This window comes from Psammomys obesus, unplaced genomic scaffold, assembly GCF_907164565.1.
Source record: "Psammomys obesus unplaced genomic scaffold, mPsaObe1.curated_primary_1811, whole genome shotgun sequence".
Lineage (NCBI taxonomy): Eukaryota > Metazoa > Chordata > Mammalia > Rodentia > Muridae > Psammomys > Psammomys obesus.
Window position 1 is genome coordinate 701,547 of NW_026590654.1, and position 20,779 is coordinate 722,325.

General features: G+C 43.6%; 1 protein-coding gene across 3 annotated transcripts in view; it reads right to left on the reverse strand.

Moving 5' to 3' along the window:
• Nucleotides 1–20,779, reverse strand: part of Ust (uronyl 2-sulfotransferase) — a 328,830-nt gene that overhangs the window by 197,182 nt on the left and 110,869 nt on the right. The gene's annotated exons all lie outside the window — the stretch shown is intronic.

Consider the following 20,779-nt stretch of genomic DNA (forward strand, 5'->3'; position numbering starts at 1 on the left):
ACACACACACACACACACACACACACACACACACACACACACACACATATATATATATATATATTTTTTTTTGAGAAGACTTGGGTCTGGTCTCTTGCAATGTCAGCATGGCACCTGCAGATCCCTGCCCACAGAAACATGTCCCAACGCCTCCCGTGGACGCATGGAACTGTAAGTGCAATCAGTCCACGTATAGAAAGCCTTTCCTATGCATGCGCTCCTGGGACAAGGTCGCTGTGTAAAGCAGGCACACTAGGATGCAAACAACAGTCAACAAAAGGAAAAACAAGCCTCTCGATGGACTGTAGGAGAGGCAGTGTGAACGTGGCATCCTGGGATGTCTCACTGCAACAGCCTCTTTCTGGCGATAACTGACTTGAAATGACGCAGCCTGTATGCAAGGAGGTGAATGACACACCTCAGAGGCGAAACGTGTCCCACTCTGCACGTGGGTTTCCATAGTAACGTAATGCTTTCTGCTATGCAAGTGGGTTTTGATCCCCACGATTCTAAGACAGTTAACCTGGGAACAAACACAACTCTGAGGTCACCGACTAGGGAGCAGTATATACGGTGTGGATACTCTGTCTCAAGCAGAACAGGACGAAACTCTGCTCGCCATTCACTGTGGTGTACTACCACTAATCTCTCAAATTTGCCTTTTAATATCTGGGAATATGGTTGACTTTTGGTAACCAGGCCAATGGAAGAAACAGATAAAGGGTATTTTTCATCAAGACAATTCTTTGCCTGGACACACCATAGTGTGTGTGTGTGTGTGTGTGTGTGTGTGTGTGTGTGTGTGTGTGTGCGTGCGTGTAGGTTTGTATTTGCAGTACTAGACACCAGAAGCAACCTCATACACACATTCTTCCCCTGCGCACACTGGAGAGGAAGGAAGGCTTGCCTATCTGAGCTGACTTTAACACTTCCTTTGTCCAGGCTTAGAGCCTAGCGAGCAGAAACACTCTCACACTGGGAGCCAGCAAGGCCTCTGTTGGAGCAGACATGTTTGAGGTTGCTCAGCAGGGTGGCAGTGGATCCTGGGCAGCAGGTAGGAGGGGTTGGGTACTCTTGCCCTGTGATAGCGATGGCCGGAGAGAAGAGAGCCATCCCAACTTAGTGGAAGAAGGCAGAGGGCTGAATGGAAGACTGGGCCTTAAGGAAGCTCCATTTCACTGTTTTGAAAGGAGAGAAAAATCATCACAGGCCTATACCACCATCTGTATAGGAATGACAAATGCAGGGAAGAAAACGCTGGATGATTATAAGTTCTCTATTATGAATAGAGAAAAATATTCATATAGTTATATATTTTCTAGTTTAGTCCAGAAAATATATAACTACAAATATATCTTACATAGAGTAAAGAATGTAAAAGTAAGCACAGTACTTAGGTTTGTTTTAAAACATGTCTCAGTCTATAGCCCAAGCTAGCCTAAACTTGTTATGTAGCCCAAGCTAGCCTTGAACTCACATCAATACTCTTGTCTCAGCATCTAAAGTGCTGGGGTTAGAGGTATGAGATACTGTACTTTGTAAATAATTTTAATTAAATTTTTAAAGGATATAGAAAAGGGGAAAATCTACGTATCTGGGGCCCAAAATGACATTGAGGAGTCAAAACTAAAGCCATTAGCGCATACTGATTTCTTCTGGAATTTTGTTAGGCATGATAGAAACACCATTTCTAAGCCTAATCCTAACACTGCTAGGAAATGTGGACTCAATCACAGGCACTGTCTGTAATACTTTAGTCATCTTATGAAAGCAAGTGCAGATAATTAAAAAAGAAGTATTTTTGGCTTGACAAAGAAAAATCTGTAGCTGATGACCTCATAAAATGTCTATCAAAAGCATCCAGCAGGTCAATTGGTTAAGAGCATCTTGAACTGCAGACAAATGCAGGTGTGGGCTGACTAAGAACCTCTGAAGAAGGAGGGAGTCCTTAGGGCTACCATAAACCAAAGGCTTATTTAATCGCTGAAAGCTGTGGAGAAGAGTCAAGGAAGGCGTCCTGTTAATTCTGGTAACAAATGTAAGATGGGACAGAAATGCTTCTTTTCCAAATGGATTCTCAAAAGAAAACAAGTCTTACGTGCTCTTTATATGGAAATAATGGTATATTAAAGCTCATTTCTGGGAATTAAATGACAATTCTGCACAGGAAGCCACAGTTCAATTCATTTAGGGGTTCACATTCCAGGTTCTAGAGCCAAACTGTAGAAATCACACTCATGGAAATAGTACTAGGAAAGCTGATAATAAAGACTCTTTATACGATCCAGAATGGTTTGGTACTTGCAATCCTCCTGCTTCAGATTCCCAGGTACTAGGACCACAAGAGTGTGCTACTGTGCTCTGCTATTATAAAGATGCTCTGGCAAGTGGGTCATAGCATCAAGAGCAACTGGTGGTCTCAGCAGGTGGGCTGCCCTTGCCATGGCAGGGCAGTTTCAGAGCACCCTCACTGAAGCTGCTGGTTTCCAGCCAAACCATTTCTCTCAAGAGGGCCAAGTTGACAGCCCCCAAAGCCACTGGCATTGCAAATCTCTACTGGTACTTGCTGCTTCAGTGGGAAGCTTCCGCTAGTTCTGACTGAGCATCAGCCTCCAAAATTGTGAGGTGAAAGCCAGAAACTGCAGTTATGTAACCTAGGCGTGTTTCTGGAAGGGTTCCCATCCAAATGTTCTGCAACTAGATTCTCAGTAGTCCCTCAATAGATTATCATCTGATCCTCTAACAGGCCTGGCTTGCCCCATACTTTTGCCTCCACTATAACGGTGGTGAGAACTGAGTGCGTTGAGAACTGGCTGAGGAAACTGTGTAACATATGAAGAACTAACTCTCCAAAGAGATTTGTTTACAACGCACTGTTCTCTGTCCTTATCAAAGCCTGAGTCATCGAGAGATGAAGAGAGAACACAAACCCCAGGGAATAATCCGCCACATCTGATAACTCTCTATCTTCATTTCTTGCCAAAGAAACTAAAAACAGGCCCCAACTAGCCAGGAAAGCTTGCTTCGGCTGCCTGCTTTTTTTCTCTTGGTGGGTACATTTTGGAAGCGCTTCCAGCCCGGGGTGGGATGGATGGTGCTCCTCCACCTGTGTTCCCTTACATTACACGTGCAGATAGAGCTACTGAAATTCTCCCAAGAGAAGAACTTAATGGAAGGCAGTCTGGGAGTGACACAGTGACAGCAGGTTGGGCTTCCTTTGTCCTTTGCGAGGGACATTTAAGTGTGCAGCCACCATCTGATAGGCACCTGAAAAGCCGCCGGCTGAGAAAGGCATCATCGTGACGTCCCCTCCGGGAAGGATGAACTGGGATGAGTATGCAACATTCTTCTCTGTTAATCTGGGACATCTAATAATGTTACTCTCCGCTGCCAACAGGGGTTTGAGACATTTGACTGATGTTTCCCCTAGACTCTGTCCCAGCAGCTCAGAAACAAGAGCAACTAAAACACAATACAGACAGCAAAACGAGAAAGACATTCAGTGAGAGCAATTTCAGCTCAGCACCTGCTGACTGCGTTCATCTGACACTTCACATTTAAGCTTCTATAGTGCTGACAGTGATTCTTTTAGGAGAGCTACTTGCTTGTATTTCTGCTTCTTTGCTTTTTACTGTTTATTCTTTTGAGACAGGACCCATCTCTGTAGATCAGGCTGACCCCCAATATGCAGGGTACTCCTGCCTCTGCTTTCCGGACGGCTGGGATTACAGGTGTGGCTCCACCATACTGAGGTAGAAATCTATTCCTCTTAAAAGCCAAAATTTTTCAGTGTCATGTGACTGACTGATGAACGATCTGTAACTTTAGGAAACAAAGCCTGGAAGGTTCTCAAAGGCAGATGATGGATTTATCAATACAAAAAATGATTAGCGACTACAAAGTAGTTGTCTCCAAAGAGATAGAGGTTCATTTTCTCAGCAAGATGAAGATGAGGAAAGCTAGGCCTGGATCTCAGGAGTTGTCTGCACTGTTTGAAAAAGCTCTTGTGTTCCACTCTATTGCGTCTGTACCACAGTGCAGAGAGAATGGATAGAAATGTGGGATATTTTCCTGGGAACATGCATTCTACGAGGCTCTAAGATTAGAGAGAAACCTGGCTTCAATGCAGATGCGGTTGCAATCCTGGCTGCTTCACTGTAAGAAAGCTTCTAAAATGTCCCTGAAGCTTCAGGAAAGGCCAAGGGGTCTGGGTCCAGCCAAGGATTTTGGATCAGAGGCCCCAGCTCTGATGTAGAAGGAAGAGCTGAAACCAAGGCAAGTTTACTGAACCGGTCCTCGACAGCACTCTTGTCGCCCCATCTCAGCCCCAAGGAAAAGGAAAGAAGGAGAGAGAAGGGGGTTGCAGAGGCCTTGAGATTAAACCGGAAGGAAGCAGAGACAGGAACTGAAAGTTCCAGGGCTAACTATTCATAGAAGTGAATAGTTAGCATGCCCAATTTCCCACCTTTCCAAACATATACATAGAGAGAAATAATCCTAGGAGAAAGCTGAACTAATGGTTACTGGAGAGAGTAAATGAGGGCCCGGGTCATGGATCTGAGTTATTTTTCCAACTGGATAGCTGTGAGCCTATGGGTTTGACCTGAAGAACAAATGGGTTGAGGTGTGACAAGAAAGAGATGCAGTGAACTGTCCTTTACATCCATTACAGAGGTCTAGGAGGAGGACAGGGTGACTAGTTAAAAACAAGTATCAAAGAAGCATCCCAGCGGCCGGGGAGACAGGTCTGGTTTCAGAGCACACTGCTCTTGCAGAAGACCAGCGTTTACGCCCCTGTGTCCATGTCCCCTAGCTCACAACTGCCTGTAACTTCAGCTCCAAGGGATCCATGACCTCTTGCCAACACCTACACTCATGAACATATCCACACACAGACACATACACATAATTAATAAAACAAGTCAAATTTACTTTATAAAGTTACTTTAGAAGATTTATAGACTCTATTTTACTTCTGAAATTTATCTGTATTTTCCCAAAGAAAGCAAATTAATTCCAGGTTCTATTAACCAGGAACCACTTGATAACATACAAATGAGCAGCAAACAGTTCCACTGCCTGTCCTGAATGAAGCAGGGCACATATCTTTGGCTTTATTCCATATGCTTTGCCAACTTTTTTCCATATATGGATAATTAAAAATACCATTCCTAAAGTAGCAGATACTATGTATCCTGTGAAATGAGACCTGCAGTCCTGCCTTTTGAGCAGACCACAGTGACCGTCATTTTTGCTGTTGTAAAAAGGTGCATGAGGAATTCCTATCTAGCAGATTCATCTTCCTGCCAGGAGTGTTGACCACAGCAGAACAATCACTTAGGGGGCTGGCAATTTCCTAAGTGAAAATGGAGGCAGGGTGCCAGCTCACGTCCTCTGAGAGTTCCAAGAATCCCACCTTTACTCTCCATGGCACGAGCAGCATCGGCTCTGAGTGCTGCTGGTGCCTGGGTGCCTGGGGGTCCCACTGGAAAGCCCAGCACATGTCACCTGACCAAGGCACCTTCCGGAACCTAGAGGAGAAGAGCAGTAGACTCGTTTTTAGGGTAGTGTGGGAATTTTCAGTCTGATACATATATCATGTTAAAAAAAATCAAACATCTACTTTGAGTGCCGTCAATAACAGGCGTCAGAAACCATCCCCGTGTCTGAACAACAAGCAGTGCACGCTCCCCTGTGCCGATGGGTTTCCTGGGATCCTGCAGGGAGAATAATGTGCAGCAGAAGAAAATGCCACCACCAGTCACATACACTAGCAGATACTAAAATTATCACTGTTGAAAACCAGTGTCCTAGGATACGTAGGAGTTAAATTAATTTCCATTACACGACTTTTTCCCCAGAGAGGAATTACAATTTTATTGGGTTTTAACGTCATAAAATACGCATCCTGGGATGGAAGTTTCCACACGTGACACGTAGCATCCTTCCCCAAAATGTGGGCACAGCCTATCAGCTCAGCAGTGAGGAGTTTTTAAGACATTTGAAAAATAGACACATGCGGAGTTGATAACATAGGGGCTGTCTCGCCTAGTGTCTTGCTAATCCTTTGAAGTAATTAAGCCGAACTAAACTGAGGATGTTCCAGGCTCAGAATCTGAGACTTTAAACAAGCTAGCGCTCCACTGCGCACACAGATGCTCTCTGTTAAAGAACTAAATGTGAATGTTTTTAATAAAGAAAAAAATCAACAATAAGGAGAGAGCAAACGCAAAGAAAGATGTGGAAGACATCGGACACCCTCCTCTTCCTCAAAACACGCATCTGGGCACGCGCATGTGCATACGACACACAGACACACGCCCGATTCTGCTAAGCTCTCTACACTGCGAAATACGGCACATGCTCAGCGAGAGCACGTCTTCACGCTCCATCACAACACATGACACAATTCAAGCACCAAATAGTCACACACCCAGCCCAAAACGGGAAAATGAAGATAAAGTGTTCAATGCACAATCGTGTGCATTTTCATGTATGTAGGTGAGAGAGAGAGAGCAGCGTTTGCCGTCTGTAGGCAGGTGCCCCTGGGGGGCAGGAGAAGACACTGTATCCACCAGCGCTCAAGTCATAGCCTGTTCTGAAGCTGCCCAGTGTGAATGCTAGGAGCCAAACTCAGGCCCTCTGCAAGGGCAAGTGCTCTTAACCACTGACCCAGCTCTGCAGCCCACAAATATATATTTCTTATATTTAATATTCTCTGTGTGTACATGTGTGTGTACTCTGTGAAACTCTGTGAAGTCAATTATCTCCTCCCACCTGGAGGAGTCTGGGGACTGAGCTCATGCTGTCAGGCTGGGCAGTACATGCTTTTGACTTGTGGAAACATCATGCTAGGCCTTGAGGCTAAGTTTCAAAGAAACCCATGTGACCTGATAGAATCCTTTATGACACTGGAATTTCCAAAAAGCCTTGACTTCGCTTTTCCTCTCCTTGTGCAGTAGAAATATTTTCTTATTTTGGAACTAATTCTAACTGCTAAATCATTTGGCAAATAAAACAAGAGAAAAATTAATTATTTCATTGGCACTTTAGAATTACACTACATATGAGTTACAAAATATGCTATCAGCATAGGAATTATTCAAATAACACGTTCAAACAATTAAAAATAAAATTAATATTTTATATACTTTTTCCCCAGAGCTGAGGACCAAACCCAGGGCCTTGTAAGCTACTACTGAGCTAAATCCCCAACCCCAGTATTTTATATAATTAAAATATAAATTTTTATGCTTTCAATTTGTTTTACAATTCCCCCAAAATCTAAGATTCCAATTCAGTGGCATAAGTATATAGTTAAGCATAATAAGTAAAATAAAATGTTCTCTTGTTTGAAATAAAGATGGCTGACTTCTTCATCCTCAGACAGTAAAGACTGAGCGATAGAAACCTCCTGATCTCAAAGGTTGTGAAACGGGAATGGTGGAAATGATCTTTTGCAAACTTCACTGCAGCAGTAACTGGCTCTCAATGCATAAAAGCCACATCATTCTTTTGTTTTTTAATTAAAGCAAACATTACTCCAAAATGTATATTAATCTATCATTTATTTAACTGTATATAACTACTAAAATATTTAGCAATAAGGGCATACTTTCACTAGAAGTAAAAATCTAGTTAACAGGAATTTTCAGATTTAAAAATTAATCAGACTTGAACCCAATACACAATATATATACATACACACATACATCTACTGACACTGAAACGTTCACCAATAGGCCTTGGCAGCTAATATTGAAGCAGTTGCTTAACTCAGATCTATTCATACTAGTGAGTCAAATCAGGACTTGCTGACGTGCAGTTCATTAATTAGTGGCATTCGGTAATGAAATCAGATCAAGAAATGTGTTAGCTAGCACATTTCCATCCTGCAGCTCTGCAGACACGGCCACATTGCAAAGCCTTCCCATTAGAAATTTCACACTGTCAACAGGTACTTGAGCCAATGTTAAACTTAAGGAGAGGCTGAAGCCCATAAGAAATCGGCCCCTTCGTTCTTGCAGTTTAAGACGCCCTTGAAATGAAGTGGATCTCCTTTGTAATGCAACTGTTCCTCCAACCTTATGTCTTATTGATCTCTTTAGAGAAAAAAGCAGACGTCAGCCTGTGCCCTCCTTGAATTACCATGGACTTCTAATGAGTCAGGTTCATTGAAAGGGCACTTTCCCTCATGTGCTGTGGCTTCTTTGAGACTGGTTCTGAGAGCTAGCACCTCCATAAAGCATCTAGACAGCTCTTTCCTGTGAGGGATAAATAATAGAGTGGCCTCTGAACCACGATGTGCATTCTAGTTTCTAACTTCACAGCCCCCCATAAACACTGCTTTGGTTTCACTTTAATAATCACGACTCAAAAGTACATTGAAAATATCTACCACGGTTCTACCACTGGCTACAGAGAATGCAAACGCAAAAATTAAGTCAACCAGGCACAGTGACTGTTTTCTAGAATGCACTGCAATGTGCACATTAAAAAGTTCTTTGTATGGCTTTAGTAGTGTGTGTGTGTGTGAGAGAGAGAGAGAGAGAGAGAGAGATTTTGCTTTAATTCCATCTGTGATGACCCAGCTACAGTAATTTAAAGAAGTACGAATAAAGATCAAACCATGGTTTGTGTGAGTCCCCTCCAAAATTCAGGTGCTGAGCCTCAGTGGCTGAGGTGATAGTATTAAAAGATAGCTCCTCCCCTTAGAAACTGGATTAAGACCTTTACAAAAGAGGCTTCTAAGCAGCGTTTGGCCCTTTTGCCCAATCAGCTCCAACCATGCAAGGATATGGGACTCCTCGTCTTCTGAGAATGCAGGTCTCACCTGACAACTTTATCAGCCCACATCTTGACTTTCAACCTCTCAGTCTCCAGAACTGGCAGAAAAATACTTAACTTGCCCAGACTCTGCTACTTCCTTAGAGAAGCACAGGACAGGACAGGACAGGACACCCATGCCTTAGTTAGTATTGGAATTCTCTGGCGTCCTCTTGATATGTGCAAACACACATCCACACGTGCCAAGCCCACTGACTCCTCTCTTGCCAACTATGGACCCAGCGTTCACTAACTGTGAATAGATTACCCTAAGCACTGTGTGTGGTTCCTTTCAGTTATTCCTCTCAACAACCATGCCATGCAGGGCCTTTTGTCGCTGTTCTACGCAGGAGGAAATGGAGGATAATAGACGTTCAGAAATCAGGGCCAAGTCCCACTGTTAGCAAAGGCAGAAGTTTAAACTGACGGTTCATTAAGCTCCAGCAGTGAAGTTCGAACTACTGCCTTGGCAATGCTGATGAAAACAAAAAACAAAAACCCCACTGCCTCAGTGGCCATCCTATACCTCAATAATCACTGAATGGCCCTCATAACTGCTCTATGAAGTGCATGTATGATGTTGATTATCTCAGTTTGGTTTTGGCTACATTGGCAGTCTTGCCCATGATGCATTTAAATTATATACCTGGAGGAATCTTTTCATCTACAGAATCATATTCTAAATCAAAAGACCTGAACTTCACGAAGGCTCATACTGTGCCCATGCTTTTATCACCTCAACATACTGACTCTTGTGGCATATTCTTCTCAGCCACCAGAGAGTGGGTATTGATTTTAAAGACAAAGAAACAACGGAATGTGCATGAAGTTCAAAGGCAGGGACAGATGTGACTGTAGGCAAGAAGCAATGCGCTCTCTGGACACCTCTGGTGATCCGTGTCCTTCAGCACCATGCTTCCTATCATGTGTGGCAGTCATGCTGGACAGAGCTTAGGTAAGTACGGACTCACTTTGGACACTTTTTTGTTCATTTTTTTGTTTTATTAATTACACTTTATTCACTTTGTATCCCCCCCATAAGCCCCTCCCTCCTCCCTTCCCAATCCCACCTTCCCTCCCCCTTCTTCACCCCAAGTCCACTGATAGGGGAGGTCCTCCTCTCCTTTCTTCTGATCTTAGTCTATCAGATCTCATCAGGAGTGGCTGCATTGTCATCTTCTGTGGCCTGGTAAGGCTGCACCCCCCTCAGGGAGAGGTGATTAAAGAGCAGGCCAATCAGTTCATGTCAGAGGCAGTCCCTGTCCCCATTACTATGTAACCCACTTGGACACTAAACTGCCATGGGCTACATCTGTGCAGGGGTTCTGGGTTATCTCCACACATGGTACTTGTTTGGAGTATGAGTCTCTGGGAAGACCCCTGTGTTTAAACTTTCTGGTTCTGTTGCTGTCCTTGTGGGGTCCTGTCCTCTCCAGATCTTACTATTTCCCACTTCTTACATCAGATTCCATGCACTCTGCCCAACAGTTGGCCGTAAGTCTCAGCGTCTGCTTTGACAGTCTGCAGGGCAGAGGCTTTCAGAGGCCCTCCGTGGCCACTTTGGACACTTTTGATTGGCAGATGAAAAGATTCCTCCAGGTATTTAATTACAATGTAGTTGCTCAGCCAGAACAGAAGCACATGACATGGCATATGCCCACGAAGCGTGGTATGGGTAAGCCATGTTCTGCATCCGTGTAACTGTCTGCAGCGGGTACTGTTACAGGAGAGCAGCACACACTCTTGAGTGGCACTTGTGTGTGTGTGTGTGTGCGCACTTCACAGTTTTCCACACTGCAGTCAACAGCAGCCGTTCAAAGCCACCTTCCCCAGACGACAAGCCCCAAAGCCATTAGTTCCTCGAAGACCAAATGAGGTCATCCGTAGCTGCCGTGGATCCCTCTAGGGAAGTACACTTTTTTTTTAGTGCATTCCTTTTTTATGATTATATTATTTGATTTGTGTGTAGATAGACTGTGACATGTATGTGCGGAGGTCAGAGGACAATTCCTGTGAGTTGGATCTCTCCTTCCACTCTGGATTCTGGGGTCTGAACTTGGAACTTCAAGCTTGCATAGCAAGGGATTTTAACCACCGAGCCATCTCACTGTCCAAAGCCAACAAGACTTCTATCTGTTTTCCACCTGATCTCTTCCTGCTGCTGGTCTGCTTCACAGAGCTAACTTTTCTCTCATGTCTCACACAGCTAATGCCAGAAGAAAACGAATTTCCAGTTTCAACCACTGAAGGAAAACGCTAGGAAGCCTAGTGAGTCTAGATATCTCATGAGGACAGGCCAGCCGACTTTGTCCCACCTTGTGGTGCAAGGAGAGAAAGCTCTCATTCCTTCCTTGAACCTCGCCACCACTGAAGAGGCCAGCGATAAAGTCTTGAGGTCAAGGTGAGGGTTTAAGTTTGAAAGACAGTCTAGGATGCTACCACCCAGCCTGCCTTTTGGTAAACATCAGAAGCCAAACAGTCTTATTGCTCTGAATTCAGGCTAGCACACCTGCACAGCAAGCCACCTGCTTCATTTGCAGGGTGTCCCCTCAGAGTAAAGAACAGATAACTCAAAGGTACACAAAAATGGTCATCCCAGCTTCATTTATTAGTGACACAGGCAGCGGGCTATTGTTCGCAAAGCACTGGCCACCTTCCCCTTGTTCAAAACAACGACTGTCATAAACACAAGGACATTGTGACTATGCCCCATTTCAAAGCTGCGGGAGTCGCAAAAGGAAGAGCTGGCCCTTCCTACCTGAAAATCAGTAAGGAGCTAGGGAGGAGCTTCGGATGTCTAGCATGTTTGAGGTAGGTTCTGTCCCCAGTAACACACAAAAAAGTATTAATTAGTTAAATTTTAAATTAAATTAATTAGTTAAATTAAAATTTTTTTGAAGACTAGTAAGATAGCTCGGAAGTTAAGAGCACTGGTTGCTCTTCCAAAGCCCAAGTCCCAGCAACCACATGGTGGCTCACAACCATCTGTAGTGATAGCTGCTGCTCTCTTCTGGCATGTAGGAATACATGCAGGCAGAACGCTGTATACATAATAAATAAATCTTAAAAAAAGAATGAGAGCCAGAGCTTGCACCAAGATGTTTGAAGTTGTCTCGTGTCTGAGCACCCTACTCTACCAGCGGCATAGCTGCAGGGTTTAGGCCTAACGTTACGGAAAGCGTGAGCAGGGCAGAAGCCCCACGCAACGACTCCTAAACTATGTGAACAGCCCATCAGCACAGCACAATCTTTCTTTTACTTTATGCGTGTGGATGCTTTACCTGCATGCATGCATGTGTACATGCCTGTTGAATCCCCTGAAACTGGGACTAGGGATGGCTGTGGGTGTTGGGAGGTGAACCCAGATCCTCTGCGAGAGTTACAAAATGCTCTTAGCACTGAGCCATCTCTCTAGGCCTCAAACAAATATTTTTATTAATAGGAAAATGAATATCCCTTTCTATTATACATAAAACAAATGAATTCATTAGATTCAAGGAAAGCAACTCTAAAACATTAGGACATCCTTCCCAATGACCATGTCACTGTGCTAACTGTCGTCTTGTCATCCTTGGATATATATAAACTTTTATGGGGGCCGATTTATAGTTTGTCCTCAGCACAAAGAAGTGCAGCCACTTGTTATGCCATAAGATGCAGAATTTCCTCCCTCTGTCCTTGGAGGATTTTGTTTCAGACCCGAGAGACACTGAATCTGCTTAACTACAGACCAGAGATGTGTTCAAGGTCCTTGCGAAGATTGTTTACCTCAAGCCTCTCCTCTCTAGTTTTACAGACTTGGTTAATTTTCCCAAGCCACTGCCCCTCGTGAGCAGAGTCGTAATCCGTTTTTCTATCCTTCAGCTCTGAAGATCATTCTAGCTCATGGATGGTCTCCAGCCCCGTGACGCCTCTCTCAATCTTGCTGGCTGTAACCACACACCACCTTTCAGATGTACTTAAATCATCGCTCGCACAGGTCACGGTTAAGTGCGCTGTTCAAGGATGCCACGTGCCCTTTGGGCAGCAGGTAGTGAGTGGGAGCCAGAGGTGACCGTTGACAGTCTCAGCTTAGCAGGTGGCCCTGTGGCTCACGCTGAAAAAATGTCAGACACCACCTACAAATTCTAAACAATTCCTTTGTTTTAAAGACTTGCTTATTTTTATTTTACGTGGATGACTTTTTGGCCTGCATGCATATCTGTGCACCTTGTGTATGTGCCCTCGGACACTAGAAGAGGGTACCGGACTCTGGGACTAGAATTACAGACTGCCCATGCGGGTTCTGAGAACTCTTGTGGACTGAGCCATCTCTCCAGCCCCTCCGAGCATCTTTTCTTCTGAATGTCCATAAGACGTCAGGCTATGTCAAACACGGAGATAAAAATATGTCACTCATGCTGGGTAGTGGTGGTGTACAATTTTAATCCCAGAACTCTGAAGGCAGAGGCAGGTGGAGCTCTGTGAGTTCGAGGCCAGCCTAGTCTACAGAGGAAGTTTTAGCACAGCCAAGGCTACACAGAGAAACCCTGTATCAAAACAAACAAACAAACAAACAAAAACTAAATAAATAGTCACCCATCAACCCATCTATCACCAACAAATTTTCCCACATGAGTCCTCTAAAGGAAAACTCAATGTGACATCTTTCTAAACAAAAGATAACAAGCCCGAGCAAGCATATGTCCTCATATAACTACGTATTTTAGAAGATTTTTAAATGTCACATTAACATGACACAGAATATTTGCACACATGTTACTATAACAACAGTGTCTGCAACTACGTTTCACTCACATGACAATATTTACCAAGTGCCAGGCACATGCTCTGCAGCTGCACCACAGAGGCTAGTTTAATACCTCCTCCCAGCCACAGAGTCCACATTATTCCAAATAACACTTGAAAACTAGAGTCAGAATCAGGAAGAGGCAGCATGAAGAGGTCCTGGAGAGAAGGCTCAGTGGCTAACAGCATGTTCTGCTCCTTCAGAGGACCTGGGCTTGCTCCTTATTTCCTGTGTTCAGTAGCCTAAAGGCATCTCTAACTCTAGCTTCAGGGGATGGAGCACCTGCTTCTGGACTCTGAGCAGATGCACTCATGTGCATACACACACAGAGAAAGAGAGAGGGAGGGGGGAAATGAGAAAGAGAAAGGGAGAGAGAGGGTGCAGGGAAATGAGAGAGAGAAACACGCACATTAAAATATTTTTAAAAGATTTTAGGTTTTCTTTTTTATTAAAACAAAAATCTATCATTTCCCTTGCCCTTTTCTCCTCCCAATCCTCCCATGCTCACCCAAGAATAAGTTTTAAATGACTGAATAATTAAATGTTCAGTGATATGGGCTGGAGAGGTAGTTCAGCAGTTAAGGGCACTGGCGGCTCTTCCGGGAGACCGTGTTTAATTCCCAGCACCCACATGGTGGCTTGTAACTGTCAACTTCAGGCCAGGTATCTGGCCCTTTCTTCCGCTCAGACATACACTCAGACAAAATACCACTGCGCACAAAATAATGAAAAAAAGTTAAGCTCAATAATATGACTGTAAACCACAAAAAGTAACAATTTTTAAATATTACAACAATCAGCTTAAAATACAGTGGAATAAAAAAAGTTCCATTAAGAATAGCAGCCAAAAGTAATAAAATTTCTAATACTAACCTTTTAAAATAAATTTACCAAATGTCCTCATGTGGAACCAAAGAACTATGTGATCTACATGTTTAGAGAACAACAGGACAAGCTCTTAGAAATCAGAAATAGAGTGATGGCGGCTGACTGTGAAGCTTTTCCATATAATATAATGAAAAGACAAAAGTACGGAGAAGAAGAAAAGAAATGTTCCAGTTCTTCCCGGAAAATCAGCCTCCAAGCAAGAAGCGGCCAGAAAGCCAGAGCAGGAACTTAAGAAGGCGGCACACATGAAAAAGAAGTAAGCTCATTTCCCAGGACACCCGTCCTAGGATGCGAAGTTCACGGAGTGTCTGGATGAGGACACAAACGGACACACCCTGGGCATGAAATCGCAAACTCTCCAAACACCGAGAATAACAGCTTCCATAGAGACAGATTAGATTTTCAGATAAAGCACCTCGAATTACTCCTCACAGAAATGCTGGGAACCACAATAAAACAGACGAAGCCTTTCACATCTCGCGGGGAGATGGCCCTGTGGCAGGGAAGGGAGAAGGTGGGCGCCCTGGCCTCCCAGCCCCATGAGAGTGCACCAGGACCTTTTCTAGTCAGCCAGTGGACTGCTCAGGAAAGTGACTGCGTCACATTTGCGATGAAGGAATGAGAAGCCCCATCGTATTAGATGATACCACAAGACAGAATCAACCCCCCAACCCCCCCCCCCCCCGAGCTAGACCTCTTAGGGGAACTTCCAAGAGAAAGAAGCAAAGCCTGGCATGTAAAGCTCTGGAGACGCGGGGGTTTCTGACCGTCTTACCACACTGGCAAGATTCCCAATATAGAATTCCATGTCCCGCAAAAGATGGATTGGGGGTAATAACGAAGAAATTTTCAAGAAATCCAACAGTTCAGCCTATGTTGTCACTTTTCACCAACAGCTGAGAAGACGAAAATACTCCTAGAAGGCAGAATGATGCCCCCCCCCCCCCAGAGATCTATCCAGTCACAGTGGTTCTGGTAAAGGAAAGAGGAGAAGGAGAGTCAGAGGCAGGGTCTGAAGATGCTACACCACTTGGCTTTGAAGGCAGAGAAAGGAGCCACGACCTAGACTCTCAGAGTCAGACAAATGAATTCCCCGCTAAAGCCTCCAGAAGGAGTACATTCCTATGGAGATCTTGATTTTGGTCCTTTGAGACACAGTTCAGCATTATGACTTTCAGAGCTGTAAAGCAATATATTGTTTTAAGTCACAGAAACTGTGCTAATTAGAGTCAGCAACAGAAAGGCCCTGATGGTGAACCAAAGTCTATGATATGATTCAAAAAACGGTTCACACAGGAAGCCAGTGGGTCTAAGGGGCTTATTTACATTGTAGAGGAGAGGTGCTCCCGGCAGGGGTGTGTGCAGGCCACAGGGACGCCTGCAAGAAAGTACAGCCAGTCAGACAGTCATCTGTTTTGCTCAGAGGTCTTCATTCTACAGCACAGGCTTTTCAGGAAATGGGAGAAAGCCCAGAAAAGAGTGTGTGTGTGTGGGGGGGTGTCTCAGGATATACCTGAGCAGTTGGCTAAGGGTGGGGCAGAAGGAGAGACATCATCATCCACATACAGTTTATCACCCAGTGTGCGCAAAGTCCCCAGAAGAAAGTCAACAACTGGGAGACGGTTAAATGATTACCTGGGAGTTACAGAAAAGTAGATAAATAAATAAAACCAGAAGCTGCTAGTTTTGCACAGATTGAGAGAACGCTGCACAGGGAACATGGCTCCACAGACAGAGAACGGAGCTCCACAGTTGTCTTCTGACACCATGCACTACCATGGTATATGTGAATGGACATGAAAACAACCCTGAAGATTTGGAGACCATCCAGCCTCTTCCCAGTGGTAATCGCTCCTTTGGGAATGAGGTGGGAAAGAGGCTAAAACAACAGTTACATAAAACAAATATTTTCAAGCCTTTGACGGCCCAGATATTTTTTAGAAATGATGATGAAATGTTTAGTTTAGCATTAAATTACTGAGGGAGAAATGGGCCCATAATGTTCTTCTTGGGAACACATTACATGCTCATAAAATGGACAAATTTAGAAAAAAATTTGCGTCTGAACTTGGACACACACTTCCACTGAAAGCTGACCTCTGGGGAGGCATTTTGGCTGGTCCAAACACTTGCACACCAAGAGTGGGGATGGGTGTGAAGAGAGGGAGGAACATGGTCGACTTCTGGAGGAAAACAGTCTGCTGTTATTGTAAGGCTGACCTGTTCCCCTTGTGAAGATTATTTTTTCTTCTAAGCTGTTTGTGACCCATCTTGCAGAAAACCTTAACCACGGGGTTCATCACAGTACATACTGGCCTTGGAGGCTTTTGGAATTATTTAAAAATCAAATGTTCAAGGCATGACTTTTCTTATCATTTGCAATGATCAAAACAAGAAAGGAAGGAAAGGGGCTCAGTAGGGACCCCTCCAAGGTCATTCTCATTAGAGTGAAGCTGATTCTAATTCCCAGCCTATTCTGCCTGTTAAGTTCTTTCCCTATACCTCATATATTTATCACGAATCATTAAGCACAAACCTATTATTCTGTGCAATTGATTCTTCCATAAAACAAAAAGCAGCTTCACCTCTGTAGCTTTTTTTTAAGTACTTCAGGTAAAGTCACAATTGAACACAGACAGATGCTTAAGAAACACAAAAATGGTGAGGGACTGTGGAAGGACATGCTTACTGCCCTGAACCTGCTCAAACAAATAAATAAGAGCCCTAAATGTTCTTATAATTAGAAGGCCTGCTGTCTGTGTGTCATTTGCTTTTAAAAATCCAAAGAAAATGAGGTGAGTGTATGGAGGGCTGGGAACAAACTGAATTATCAGGGTCGGAGTTTTGAAAAGAAAACCTACATAATACCAAAGACTCGTTGCTGAGTACCTACTATGTGCCTCACACCTGGAAGGTACTTTCCGGCTATTCCATGTAAGCTCACAACCTCCAGCAGTCACTACCACCTTCTAAGCCAGTGGTTCCCAACCTTCCTAACGCTGTGACCCTTTAATACAGTTCCTCATGTTGTAGTGACCCCAACCATAACATTATTTTCGTTGCTGTTTCATAACTGTAATTTTGGTACTCTTTTGAGTCATAACGTAAATATCCCCGTTTCTGATGGTTTTAGTTGGCCCTGTGAAAGGGCCATTGATAGCCTCTGTTTTAGAAACTGAAGCTCAGAAAATATCCAGTCTAGCCAGGGGAGGAATCACATCACTGGGATTTAAACTGAAGTCTGATCCCACGCCACACTCCTTGGCCTTTGCTCTTCCTTTTCACCAAGGAAGAAGAAACAGGTTAGAATATAACATCTGGCAAGTTAGCCTGGCACCGTGCTAAATGTAAATGCTGGCGCCTTGTGCATATTTATTAGTCTTGCTATTATTTTATTTTTAGAATGCTTTGCAATGCTAAAATGCCCTAAAAATTTTCACGGGTTTGGCCTTTAAGATGAGAAGACACTATAAACTGGAGATTCAGTTGTGAAGGACAGCCACCTCTTGAGGATCTTGGGCACAGAAGGCGCTGTTAGAAGGAGCAGGAAGGCAGGAGCAGGCTGTGCGAGAAGCACGCCAGCAGCTGCTCACAAGCTAGCTTCACCAGGGACTGGTTTCCTTCTAGTGCCTCACAGACAAGATGAAAACAAGGTGGAGGCTTGGGGGACAGAAAGGAGAAATGCACTGTCCTTCTGAATCTAAGCCCTTATCTTCCAAGCGATACTCACCATGGTAGGAAGACTGTGTGGGTAAGTTCCAGTAATCCTGCCTTCAGGGAAAAGGCGCTTTCTAGATCCCGAAATCTTCTCCAAACTGACCAAAGCTTGGCCCAACGGTATGAAAGCAACTGTGCTCTCATCCCCTTCAAGGAACCTACGCATTACAATGATAAAATATTTCAGTTTTCCTTTTTTTTTTTTTGGTTCTTTTTAGTCTCTCAATTAATGGGGTCTTAAAATTGAGGGAGTTGTTGAAAGGGAGAAAAAAAATGAAACAGAAACAAGGATGAAATCTTCCTTATGGGGTGTTGGCAGTTTGGTTAGAGGCTTTGTTTCTGTTTTTCTTTTCCCTTTCTAGCCCCACTCCCTGTGAGTGAGACTTCAGGAACCTTCTATTAAGGAAACTGTCACCCAAGGGTCTTTTTAGAGGAAAAAAATGATGCTTCATAATATAGTTTTATACATAAAATAACAATTTGAACAGTAGAAATAAATTTAAAAAAAAACTGGAATGAAGGTTGGGGATAATAAAATACAGGAGGCCAGAGCGATGGCTCGGCAATTAAGAGTACTGGCTGCTGTAGAGGAGGGCCTGGGTTCAGGTCCCAGAGCCCACATGGCAGCTCACAACTATCTAGAAGTCCAATTCCAGGGGATCTGACCCCTCTTCTGGCTCCTGTGGGACTGTGTACATATACAGTCAGACAAAACACCCACAGACATAAAATAATGTTCATATAAAATCTTCACATAAGGAAGAGGAAAGAAGAAAGGCTGAAGCAAATCTGAAATCTGTGTGACAATAAATGCTGATTAGAAAAGCCATACGTGTTGGTAAGCTTCTAACAGTGATCTCACCATTTATTAAATCAAGTAACATATAATATTACTCAACATGTTATTCAGGTCACTATGGACGTTAAACATAACCTGTTTATCTTTCTACCTAGTGCTGCCTTACCAAGGTCCCAAACACTGGCTGGCTTAAGACAGTCAAATGTGATCTCTCATTGGCTGGGTCAGAGGTCTGACATGAGGCTCCTGCAGAATTTCCTACGCTTTGGGATCTCAGAGGAGCAGTCTGTTCCAAGCCCTTGTCTAGGCTACAGGGGGGTCCCCACCTCCCCAAGCTTAGGGAAACACACCCTTCTCTAGTGCATCTGTCCCTGACCCCAAGTCTCTGCCTTCTTATGAAGCCTCAGCCAAAAAGCACTTAGGGTCTGCGCCAGTTTCATTTGATTACAGCTCCATAGATCTTCTTTCTTAGTAAGGTCACATTTGTTGGCCTCAACTTCACTATGAAATTAAGGATGACCTTGAACTTCTGATCTTCCTGCTTTATAATGCATGCTTGCAATCCCAGCTCTCGGCAATTGTGCTCTTATTTAGAAAGATCTTTAGAGATGTAATCAAATGAGAATAGGCAGACCTTATTGTCATATATACATATACACAGTATTTTTATATCAGGTAATAGACTAGTGTATATTTCATATACAGTGTCATTTCATATGAAAGTTCTTTGGGGTGCAAAAGTAAACATCAGTTACATAGCTGAACAGTGAACATAAACCAGAGATCACTAAAGCCAATTATAGTGTGTTTTTGAGCAATTCTAATTTTTAAAGAGGAGAAAAGTTCTTTGTAAGCCAAGAAAGAAAAAGAAAGAAAGAGAGAGAAAAAAAGAGAGAAAGAGAGAAAGAGAAAGAAAGAAAGAAAGAAAGAAAGAAAGAAAGAAAGAAAGAAAGAAAGAAAGAGAAACACCAGAGAGAAAGAAAGACAAAAAAGGAAGGAAGGAAGGAAGGAAGGAAGGAAGGAAGGAAGGAAGGAAGGAAGGAAGGAAGGGAGGGAGGGAGGGAGGGAGGGAGGGAGGGAGGGAGGGAGGGAGGTTGGTATAATGTTCTTGTGGAATATATACAATTTACTTTTGCTCATTCAATTGCTGATTTCTCTACCCCACTATCTGGTTTTGATCTGGACATTGCATTGTGATGCTTATTGTAAGCATCACATGCCTCAAGTTTGTGTGCACATGCCACCATTTGTTCTCTGTATTGTCAATAAAACAGCCAGCCAGTGCTGAGCAATGGAGAGAAGATGGACATCCTGGTCCAGAGGGGAGGAGAAATAAGGGAGTAGGAGTGAGAGAGCAGAGTTTGGCAGGAGACGACTTGGAACCTCGAGGAGAAATGACCTGAACCTAAGATATGACTAAAAGCAAGTATAATGTGGGAATTCTGAATGGTAGAAAACTATGCGGGCTTGGAGGTTTAAGATGGAGTAACTATTGCCCAGCATTGTGCTCTAGGTTAATTAAATAAATCCTAGTCTCTGTGTGGTGATTGGTTATACAGCTGTTTTAGGAATAACCACTGTTTAACTAAAATATAAATCAATAATAAATATTAATCACCAATAACAGAGAATGGAAGGAAGGAATGAAAAAAGAAAGGAAGGAAGAAAGGACTAAAGGAAGGAAGGAGACTCTAAGACCCATCATGAGAGCTTAGTGATTTCATGTTTCATTATTAACAGTACTGTTTTATTCTAAGAAT